Genomic DNA, 10,161 nt, shown 5'->3' on the forward strand with positions numbered 1-10,161 from the left:
TAAAGCAGGCTCCACAATTCTCCTTCTTCTCTTTGATATACTTTTTTTAATCCAAATTTGAAACTTTACTGTTACATACCCTTTGCATTTTGAATTGCTTTAATTGTTGTTAGTCAGCTCTGTTTAAAACTAGAGAGAATGAAATATGAGACTAAACCATGGGCCCTGGGCCATCCAATGGTTGAGGCAAAGGAAGATGAGGATGGTCAGAGGCATACTCTGCAGTCATCATGGCAACACGGCCATCCACTGCAGAACGCTTATGGAGGAAATTTGTATTTCCAGGGACAGGGAGACAAAATTACTAACCAAAGTGGATGGTTGAGGTTTTTTTCAAATCAGGCCAAGTGCCAATTATCAGTCCAACAGCAGTCCCAAAGAAGGAACAGAAAAACCTGCAAAGATAAAAAGAATTTTAAATTTAAAGCAGGCTCCACAATTCTCCTTCTTCTCTTTGATATACTTTTTTTAATCCAAATTTGAAACTTTACTGTTACATACCCTTTGCATTTTGAATTGCTTTAATTGTTGTTAGTCAGCTCTGTTTAAAACTAGAGAGAATGAAATATGAGACTAAACCATATTTGACAGTCAACATAATGCCTTTCAAGAGTTAGCACTGATTTTAAGAGAAAAGCTTATCTTACTAAATGTGCAATTTCCCAGTTACTCGCAGCAAAAGCTGTGTGTCACATCTGAACAAGGATACCCTTGCTGGTTCAAGCCCAACCAAAATTCAGGAATGCTTGGCTATTTGTGTACCATGTTTTGAGGAATTCCACTTATGCTCAGCGAATGACATCACCCCTTCTGGAGTCAGTTACCTGTGGATGACATACCTGTACCTGCAGCCTGCTCTCTGGGCGTCATGACCCAGGCTTGAACACATCATCTTAGAGCCCAGATGAGTAGTTGAATGAGCGTAAGGTTACAGCACTTAGGAGGCCACAACTTTCTTTCTCTTCTAAGGTTCATAATTCCATAGTGATGACTGGGTGTGCATATTATATAAGCTTTAAAGGAACTGTCCAAAGCCAACAGATGTGATCATCTGTTACATTAACCAGAAAAACAAAAAGTGGAGATAATATATTCCTCTCTAAATGGTACTTATGGCCACAAGAAGGGAGATTAAGAAGCATTAAGAATTTCTACCAACAACACCATCATCTTTGAAACATTCCGAATCCTTGCCAAGGGACCCACATACAGTACTTTTTAACACGTGTTCTAGCCAGGTTCAAAGGTGAACCTTTAATGAATCCAGTAATTGGATTAAATTTAATTATTTTGTATAGATGTAATAAATGTTTAGATTTAAAACATTTTGGTTTGCCTTGTAACTACTGCATTTCATGAGTAACAAACTCAACTGTAAAAAACTGATAAAAGCAACTGCTACTGAACTCTAAATATAAGTTCTTCTGTTGTACTGAACACTTACAATGCAAGAAAAAGTTTGTGAACCCTTTGGAATAACCTGGAATTCTACATTAATTATTCATAAAAATGTGGTCTGATCTTCAACTAAGTCACAATAATAGACCAACACAATCTGCTTAAACTAATAACACACAAACAATTGTACTTCTTGAGAGTATTAAACACATTTAAACATTCATAGTCCAGGCTGGCAAAAGTATGTGAACCTCTAGGCTAATGAATTCTCCAAAAACTAATTGGAGTCAGGTGTTCCAATCAATGACATGAGATTGGAAGTACCACATTTTTATGAGTAAAGCAGAAATCCAGGTAATTCCAAAGGGTTCACAAACTTTTTCTTGCAACTGTAAATAAAAGCGATCATCTTGGTTTATCTTCATCAGATGTGGTATTTCAGATTGTATTGGCAATACAGTATCTCATTTTTCTCTCTGCATCCTGCCAGATCTCACTTTACAATCCAACCTTCATTCCGAAACAACATTGATACTGCTTGAGCCATTTTTCTGCAGGATAAGGGCAGAGTGACAGCCCCTTTATAGACAGAGAGGATTTTAGAAGCAGAATAAACAGAAGCTCTGTGCACATATTTTATCTCGATTATTTGACATGAATAGTCTCAGTATCTGAAGCTCGCTTGCAGTTCCTTTTATTTCTGTGAGAGTAGAATACCACTGTCTCCAACCTCAGTGCCTCAGAACTTACAACTTTTGTGAGGTGTGCCAACTCAAATACCATGGGAATTCAGCTCTATGGAGAGACATTTGTTCACATTCCTGAACAAACTGCACAAAATGAAAGGACTAAATAAATTTGGACCGAAGGACCTGCGGCCTAAAATATGGATGGAAATTGAGACATCAGATATCATTTAGTTATGTAACCTTTAAGCTTGAGTTCAGATCAGATGCCATCACTTATATTTTATTCAAATTGCTTTATTACTCCAAATGTTTAAAATTCCATTAAAAAGAAATGTGCCAGATTTTTAAATCATCAATACAAAAAAAACATCAATAATCATCTACATTTAAGCACTGAAATGTTTCTATATAATATTAAGAGAAATTATGACCAAACCTTAGCAAAAAATGAAAAACCCATTAATCTCATTCTCTCTAAATTTAATTAAATTCAATATATCTTGCAGGTTGTAAATACAGAAGGAAAATGATTATGAGGGTGAAACCATGGAACCACATACTGTATAAAACAGTTGCTCTGAATCCTGGTCTGACTTTTGCAAGTCTGAAAGCAATTAGAAAGGGATACCTGCAGAAGTGACTGTGACTGAATAAAGTGTAATAAATAAAGTTTAATACCCTAAATCATTCCTGGGCAATTGTGCAGAACTGGGAGTGACCTGAAGGTAAGGTGTCTGAGGGTATAGCCCATGTAGAGCTTCCACACCTTTCACCAGCCTTCAATTCACAAACACTAAGCTATCGATGTACTGAGGAGTGCTGCAACATGTTTCAGGATCCACAACCACAAACTAGATCTTTATTTCTGATGAAACCTAATTGAACTCTGTTCTGTAAGGCACAATGAATAGCTCCTTTTAAGCGCTTTGCAAATATGTGGCTTTTGACCATCTTTCACATGATGTGACTTTGAATAACCTCTATCTATGTTAATTCTTTCCGATATTTAATGGCTTCAACCACACGGTACAAAACCAGGAAACGCGTTGATCCTTGTTAGGTTGTCTTAAACTTAACATCAAAATCATGTTTTCTTTTAAGTGAATCAACAGGGAAAGCTAACAGCCTTATTGCTTTTAAAATCCTTGTAGAAGAATGTGTATTCCAACAATTAAACGGCCTAGATACATTCCTGCCATATTATAGAGCAGATCAGGAGGAGAAATGGGAAATCACTTCACCATTTGAATTAAGGTTTAGGAAAGTCATTATGTGGCACAAAAGTAAAATTGAGCTGAGACACCAGGGTTAACACATCTGGTCTTACAAACACTGCCATGATACATTTAATGACCGAGAAAGCGGAACCTAAGTTTAACAGCTGAAGTATGGCAACTCCTACAGTAAGGCATGGTCTCTCTTGCCACCATACTGAGGCACTGGCCTTAGTGTAATCCTTGAGTTACACCTGTGAGTCCATCTGCACTATTTTTACTTACAGCATCAGCTCTCTTTAGTGATCTCATATCCCAGTACTGACCAGACCCAATCTTGTTTGCTTTCAAGATAGTAAATATTATATGTATGTAGATATTGCAAGACAGTGAACATTTTTGCATGTTTAAATAAGAAGTCACATTGGCTAGGCTATTGACTATAATAGGGAAAATATTAGTTTTACATTTTAGAAGTTAAGGGAAGATTGCAGTTGACCTCCAAACAACAGGACAATGCGAATGAGGCAGTAATTACATCACAGTGTCATGGTCTCTCATTAAGGGGAAATAAACGGTCTACAGAATAGGTTCCTTTTGTAACCTTAAATCCGGCAGATCACATAACCTTAAGTGTATACAGGGGTGTAATGTGGTCTTCAACAGCCCAAGTACTTTCCTGAATCTTCCTGTTCCATATAACGTATACTGATGCTCTGCATCTACAATGAACTGCTATTTACATCTCGTAGAACTCAGCTCAAAAGAAGTTACTACTGTGTATCAGAATAGAGGAAGCAACCAGAAACCTACAATGACGTAATCACAAATTCCCACTAAAATGAATTTGGGGTTGTGGTCATGTCTGAACAACAGATGTTGAAAATTTTATTGCACAACTCTTAAGGTATATTTACACTGCATAGTGAAACAGGGGATGCCTATCAGATAGATCACTGAAGCCAGACAACTTAGTTTCATAAACTGAGCTGCTCTAGCCCACACTGCAAGATAAGAGTCAAATTCAAATATCTCACCAAGGCCACATTAAAATTAAAGAACATTCCAGGATATTGGTTTATATATTGTGCTTGTCAGCTTCCGCTGCATCCAAAGGAAACAATTAATTAAAAAACACAAAGAGAAGTAACTTTTGACCCAGTTTAAACGCATAACATCCAGCAATTTAAATTCTACAATTTAAGCAGTGTAGTTTAAAGGAAACTGCATAACCCCTCTGTGCATATGTAGAATTCAAAATCAGGTTTTTGTGTTTTTTTTTTCATATTTTAAGGATTACTTTCTTCACTAGGGCCCTCTTTGTGAATTCTTTGAAACTGAAGGGTGCACAGAAGTTGAGTAATATCTAACTGAATCCATGCCCAGGGGAAGGTGAGTGAAAAAAGTCACTTTTATCTTCAATCTGATATCTCTTGTTTTGACTAATATTTGTATAGTATTCATATTTCATTTTCGGTGGTATAAGATATCCCCCCCCCCCAGTATGAGGTAATAACCGAGTTCAGTGATTTCAATAACACAGATGTTTTGGGCTCCGTCCCGTTCCTTTGAAGCTTCAATTTCATTGTCCCCATTTTATTTATGCCATTGGTCTTTAAACAATTTTGTGGCCTCACCTGGACCAGCCCTTTTGTGCTACACACTAATAATAATTACAGTAAATCCATATTAACAATGAATACATTTTTAAATCTAAGTCCAGCTGCCAATTAACTCAAAGGCCATCAAGTTCTCTTGCACCACTTAAAAAAAAAACTTCTTTCCATTCCCTGGATAAGTGTGTCTTGCCTTTATACAGTAGCTTTTGCATAAAAAAATAGCTTTTGCAGAAATAACTTTATAAATCTAGGGCCATGGCGATGTTGGTTTTCAGAGGTATTTATCTGAAAAATAGGGAACTTTCACATGGTATTTATCGAAAGCGTGTAACACAGGTGATTGCTTTCATAAGTCCCCAACCCTTACTTGATTACAGTCAAATTTATTTCAAGCAAAAATTAAAGGTACAGAGGACGACATTTAAGGAAAAGTGTACCAGTTCCTTTCTACCTTATCGATTAAATTCCGTTTTGTTTCTGTTCATTCTTAGTAGAAATTCAACTCGTAACAAGAAAAACATTTAGGCAATACGGGTAAATGCTCAGAGACTAACCTTGGGATATGATTAATATTTGAGCGTTTCTAAGCTATGTATTTAATCTAATAATAGCATCCATTACACAGGACTTTCAAATGAACAGAGAAAGCCATACCATTAACTCAATCGACATGCTAAATGCAGGTATAGCTTATTCTAGCAACTGTTGTATAAGTGCTCAACATACAGTACGCTAAAAACTTAAAAAGACCATTAAATAATTATTAAAGTGACTGCATTTTTCTGTCTTAACAAACAATACGCAGTTTGGTTCCCTGTGTTCTTTGAGCATAGTCGCTGAAAAACTCAAACTTATTTTTAAGGGACTGTGTGAACGCATAACAACGCATAAGACCCGGTCTTTAAAAAGTCGTTTAAATGGATTTAATATTAACATGGGTGTTGTGTTTTTTAACACATTATTGAAGAAATGTATATAAAGACGTGTTAATATTTGAACGTGCAGGTGAAAACGATAAGTATTTTCACTACGAGCGTACATTAAACTTAAACAAACATTCATAAATAACGAGGACAAAGTTTATATATACCAGGTTACAATTTCTTTTCGTCAATTAAACCTACCTGAGAAAACGAGTCAATCCCCCAAACAGTCCATATAAAAAGGAAATAAAATATCTTTCCGCATTTAAAATTAGTCCAGCATCAGCAGCCGCTTACCAAGACATCCGACACTTTTTTCTAAAAACCTCTTCTTCCTACACAAGCAAAGCACCACCCAAATTGACAAACCGTACCTGGGCTACAGGTACACGCCCGACCTTAACCCCTGCTCTTCCTGGACCGACCTTGGGCTCATTTCCGTTCAACACTTTTGTTCGGCCATTTGTTTAAAGAGACTTTAAAGGAGATTTTTAACATCTTCGGGCAAGAATTTAATTAAAGAAACTGTTCATATTCACGTGATTATCCTTTTTATCCTTTCATTATTGTTGTTGAAAATATTAGATGAAAAATAAAAAAAATTAAGAATAATAGTAATAAACATTCATTCTTAAGAAAATCGTCCAATAAAAATTTGAAGGTCCCCATAGCACATTTCTTATAATGTAATTTTGTTTTAAAGGTTTCTTGAGGCAAGTGCACAAGGCTGATATTTGCCGTCTAACCTGTCTGTTCGCTGTTCTCACCAAAGACTATTTACTGTACATTTAAAAGGGAAAAGGCGAGCACAAGTTGCACATATCACGCAGAATGAGAGATATAATTGCATGTGTGCTTCCGAGGTCTTCTAATTATAAGTCAGCTATTAATAATATTATATACTGTTTACTGACCCAATTTGGAGTTGTAGCTATCGTTGGGTCCACAAGAGAAGTGTCGTTTGCTATGTCATGGCATACAGGAGATCCAACACCGATAGGAGAGGTGCCGCTTTCAGACATCACAGCGAGCCTTCAGGTGACCACAGAGCTCTAGGCGAGAGTTACCTTTATTCTCCCGTCTGCACTCGCGTTGTGACCACTGCTTGAAAATGTTCAGAGTAACTAGCGACACTGCCCTGTTATTTTCACACCAAACAAGCAAAAATAAAACGTTTTGCAGGATCAGAAAAGGTATAAATTAATTCTAATGAAAAACGACAAATTATATACTGTATGTCTTTATGATTTCATTAGATTGATGGTCAGTCATTTGGCGTTTATCTTTAGTTGTTACTTTAGGTAGAGTGCAGTAATTGTTTTCCATTCTAAATATCAAACCCTCTTACTGTTGTCTAACCAAATGCATAGCAGTGCGATTACATGCCGAACAATTGCTTTTATAAATTACTGCTGAAAATTGATGTCTGACAGAAAGTGATAGTCACGATCTTAGCAACTGCAGGGAATTTCCAAAATGCTTCAACCCACGTTTCTGAATTCTTTGTCACCAGGATCCAAGAAATGGATCTTTCAAAGGAAAATTAACATGTGCCTTATTGAGGAGAGAACTGTGAGGTGGAGCTGAAAAAGAGTCGCATAAATCTGTCTTCTGTGTAGTCAGGTTGAATGAATCAATTTTCTTCGTAACATCAGTGGTTTGGTCTTTTTAAATAACTGTGTTAACAGTTCCCACATCAAATATTGTATTGAATATGGCCTCAGGAAGTTGACATTCATCTACATGTAAGAAAAAATATATTTCCACAAAACTGAAACATACTTGTAAATATCATTTTTGTAAATGACATTCTGTACAGTGCTTTGGTGTTGATCCCACAAAAAAAATATTTTAAACAGTATTTATACTGTGGTTGAGATGTTAAATTCCCTAATTATTCAAATGAAGCCATGTTAAACCTGAATTTCTGAAGAATTGCAAAGCACTTGAAAAACAGGAGAATCACCCCATGACCCAACTGCTTGATACTGTTATGTGGTAGCTGAAGTTGCTGTCACATCATCCAGGTGGGTGCTACACATTGGTGTTGGTGGTGGAGAGTCCCCAATAGCTGTAAAGTGCTTTGAGTGGAGTGTCCAGAAAACACTAAGTGTACGGAATCATTATCGTGTCTGCATAATAGGGCAGTGGCTTGTAACTTCCTCTACAGGAAGAGAAGTGCCACCTACTCGTCCAGCTCCAGCAACGACCTAATTGTTCTAGGAGACATTCTATCCAAGTACCAGCAGAGCTTTTTTTTTTATTACTTTGGTTTCAACAAAGAACATCAGAACTGGAAGAAATTAACCAAGATCCATTGTAAGACGTTTGCCCCTCCCTCTCTCCTCCTCCAGTAGTCTCCTGACCCCTCTCCAAATCCCACGGTCATCAGGCCCGCATTAGTCTTTCATTTATTCTGGTCACAACTTCCCTACTGATCTCCAAAGTGGCATTGTGAGCCTCTCTTATTCTGGCAGTGAAAAGGTCTAGCATCACTACACTCCTCAAATATGACACGCTAGCACTGTACAATCACCTTCTTTGCTACAGCCCAGCCTCCTCTCTGCTTAGCTTCTGAAATCTGACATGACCGGGCTTCACTGTAGTATCATCCTGATCTACTATAAATGCAATAACAATACCCTACCTTACTAAAATAAGAAATCCTTAAGAATACGATAGCTCAAAACAAATTGCACAGTGGTACCTTGTGCAGCATCCAGAGATCTTTATATCATGGCAGTTCAAGTGCTAGAAAATCAAATTTTTGGTCGTGTACATTTTACTGCAACAAGGCATTCAGATCCACTTTGGAAAATAAGACAAATGCACACACTTTAGATAAATCATTAGAGTATTTGATTTTATACAAATTCTTATCATCAGTTTCACATTTATACAGTAATATTAACAATTCATCCCTATTCTTAAATAATTGTAACATTGAAGTTTTTTGTATTCTTATGTGCCTGTCGTTGCTAGGTTCAATTGGTCAGTAGCTGTACTCCTGAACAAAGCAAGGAAGAATAGCAAAACCACATAAAACCCAAGACTTTTTATTACCTTAAATATCATTACATATATACAATCATTCATACACTACAATATCACAGAGCAGCCTAAAAAAAAATATTGATTGTACGCAAATAAAATTTCATATATAAACCTTTCATTTTTTTAGCTACTAACTAGAACTAGCTAAGAAGTGTCTGGTGTCTATTACACTTGAATCAGGATTTCATTTTTAATACAGGAACTGAATGTGTATTCATAATCATATTTCAGGGATTCAGGAAAGTTTTTGGATAAAGGAAAACAGATATAGGGACACCCTTTAATCAGGGCCAAACATCTAGCTGGTATTGCTCTTATGGGGACACAAAGAAACAGCACTTGAACACAATAAGATTTCAGACAAACTAGCTTTTTTAAAAAAACAGGATTGTTCATTTTGTCATTTTATGAATATGACAATCAGTCTGAATTCCTCAGAAGTTTGGCTCATCACAAATGTTATTAAATGTAGAAACTTTAACATTGTTCCATTCTCTGTCTTAAAAAGCTTAGATTTAACTTTAGAGTTGCTGGTTTAGTTTTTTAACAATCTGGGGAAATCCACAAACCTTTATATGGACATGTACATGGACTCCAGAACTGGCTAGAAAGCAACAGATTTTTAATGAATGGGCAAGTGTTGGGCAATTGGTGTACCATATTTGTGGAAGAACTACCTGAAGGAATAGATTGAAAAAATGGAAATACATTCAAATGGGAATACAGCCTTTCAAAAAAAGAACAGTAGCCTGATTGTTAAATTCATAAAAGGGGACAACCATGATGTTTACTGTTCAACTTATGACAACGTGCCATATATATACAAGGAAGGCAAGTCATAAAGACATTGGATTTATGTGCTGAAGTTTCTTCACAGCTGTACTTCCTTCCATTAGTATTGCTTCACCCAAAGTACACAAATTCCTAAGTACAACTTTACAAAATGCAGCAATCATACAAGAAACTTTAAAGAGCAGAAATTCTGCCTTGCTCAGTTTCAAAGCTGCTCCTACAAAAACCTGGGAACAAAGAAGCAACACCACATTAGTTCAACCTTAAAATGAAGTGGAAGGCTCTCAAAGACAGGCAAATCTGAAGACCCATCACAGAATATACAATTCATATGGACTTTGTGCTTAAATTTAGCACATTCTTTTTAACGTTTACCATAATGTGAAATTTAGTTTTAGTAAAATGCCATCTTCTACCAAATGATGTTCTACAATACCGTCATTTAGAAACTTTGTTGCTTTCGTATGATTCA

The sequence above is a fragment of the Lepisosteus platostomus genome, chromosome 7, assembly GCF_059453375.1.
Source record: "Lepisosteus platostomus isolate fLepPlt1 chromosome 7, fLepPlt1.hap1, whole genome shotgun sequence".
Taxonomy (NCBI): domain Eukaryota; kingdom Metazoa; phylum Chordata; class Actinopteri; order Semionotiformes; family Lepisosteidae; genus Lepisosteus; species Lepisosteus platostomus.